The sequence below is a fragment of the Myotis brandtii genome, unplaced genomic scaffold (assembly GCF_000412655.1).
Source record: "Myotis brandtii unplaced genomic scaffold, ASM41265v1 scaffold320, whole genome shotgun sequence".
NCBI classification, from domain to species: domain Eukaryota; kingdom Metazoa; phylum Chordata; class Mammalia; order Chiroptera; family Vespertilionidae; genus Myotis; species Myotis brandtii.
Window position 1 is genome coordinate 1,136,698 of NW_005362270.1, and position 1,921 is coordinate 1,138,618.

At 55.0% G+C, this 1,921-nt stretch overlaps 1 protein-coding gene across 1 annotated transcript in view; it reads left to right on the forward strand.

The window, feature by feature from the left end:
* The first annotated feature begins 6 nt into the window (after positions 1-6).
* The window catches only part of GALNT12 (polypeptide N-acetylgalactosaminyltransferase 12), a 25,252-nt gene continuing 23,337 nt past the window's right edge, over positions 7-1,921 (forward strand). The window contains exon 1 of the mRNA XM_014543221.1: positions 7-111. The gene's annotated coding sequence lies outside the window, so the exon portion shown is untranslated. The remainder of the gene's footprint in view (positions 112-1,921) is intronic.

The following is a 1,921-nucleotide window of genomic DNA, read 5'->3' on the forward strand; positions in this document are numbered from 1 at the left end:
GGTCGAGGAACTGCGGCTGCAGGAGGAGAGCGTGCGGCTGCATCAGATCAACATCTACCTTAGCGACCGCATCTCGCTGCACCGCCGCCTGCCGGAGCGCTGGAACCCGCTGTGAGTCCGCAGGTGGCCGGAGGAGCCTTGCCCGCGGAGTCCGGGCGCCTCAGTTTCCGCATCTGTGGAGTGGCCTGGTGGCCGTGGGGTCTCAACAGACCTGGCGGTTGCGCGTCTTATTGAGTCTTTCTCGGGAGTTGGCCGTGGAAGGGTTCACATGGGGGGAGGGGCGCAAGAAAGTTTTAAAAAATGAAGACAGAAAAAATGTCAGAAATTGAGGAATCTGTTCCTATGTGGTCTGTTGGCTCTCTCCCTCTTCAGAAGGTCTGTCATTCGGTCCAGAAAAGTGGGGATCGGGGCTAAGCCGACAGGTTTAAGATGAGACCCCCATTGGGTGCCCTTCCTGGGCCCCACAGCACCCTCAGTCCAGCTCTGCCAGTATCTTCCTGCCTTTGCAAAGCCAAGGACTCCTGGGGTTCAAGACAGGCTCCATTTAGTTATGCGTGCGCCTGGGCCATGAAGGATTCCAGCCACGTCAGAGGTTGCAATCCACCTTCCCTCTCACCTGAGCATTAGGAGGAGGAAGGCAGGTAGGAGTGGCTGGTGGGAAGGGCGCCTTCTGGCTGTGGTCTAGCCCACTTCACTCCTGTGGGTGGTGCAGGCCCAGAGCCTGTGTGGTCAAAGGCCCAATTCCTACTCGGGCTGCTGGCTGGGCGCTTGGTGCCCACTGCCCAGGTTTCGAGAAGGGAACAGCTGGCAGGAGGACAGCCCTTCTGGCCTTCTCTCTTCCTCAGTTGGTGGGAATCTTCCAGTTCCCTGCTTGATCCTCTCCTTAAAGACTTGAGGAAAAGAGAGCTCATACTTGGGCAGCCTGCTGTGTGTATCAGGCACCTGCTACCCCTCCCTGATCCTTGTCTTTCCTAATTTACAGGCGTGGAAATAGGCCCAGAGAGGATAGGTGACAACTAGAAAGTGGTGGAACTTGGGGGGACGTGACCCTCTTGGTTCCCTTGGCACTGATTTCCGGATTTAAGGGACCTGCTCTGTGGACCCTTGGCCGGAGAGAGAATGAATGTCTGCACGAGGTGGCCCTACCTCTGCAAAGTTTGGATGGACTTGCACCTCCCTATTTTTGGGGATCTGTTCACGTCTAGCCTCCTGCTTTTGCCTGAGGCATTTTCCCTGTTAATCTTTTTGAGAAGTTTGTTGGGGCTGGTAGTAGTTCCCTCCACTTCATCCAAATGGCTGAATGCATGTTTATCTCTTTGAAACCCAAGGGTGCTCACTGAGTGACAGTCTAGGGCAGTGGTCAGCAAACTGTGGCTTGCGAGCCACATGTGGCTCTTTGGCCCCTTGAGTGTGGCTCTTCCACAAAATACCACGTGTGGGCGCACACGTACAATGCGATTGAAACTTCGTGGCCCATGCGCAGAAGTCGGTATTTTGTGGAAGAGCCACACTCAAGGGGCCAAAGAGCCGCATGTGGCTTGCGAGCCGCAGTTTGCCGACCACTGGTAGGGGAAGCTTTCTAGGGTTCAAACCCAGCCCATGTGAGATAAAATTCTCACTCTTTTGTTCATCAGCTCTGTGATCTTAAGCAAGCTATCTAGCTTCTCTGAGCCTGTTTCCTTATCTGCAAAATAGGGAATGAGTAGCCCTGGCTGGTGTGCGCAGTGGGTAGAGTGTTGGCCTGAGAACCAAAGGGTCATGGGTTCAGTTCCTGGTCAAAGGCATGTACCTGGGTTGCAGGTTCATCCCCAGCCCCCTCATGCAGGAAGCAATCTCTCTCTCTCTCTGTCTCTCTGTCTCTCTGTCTCTCTCTCTCTCTCTCCCTCTTCTTCTCCCTCTCCCTCTACCCCTCTCCCTCCCT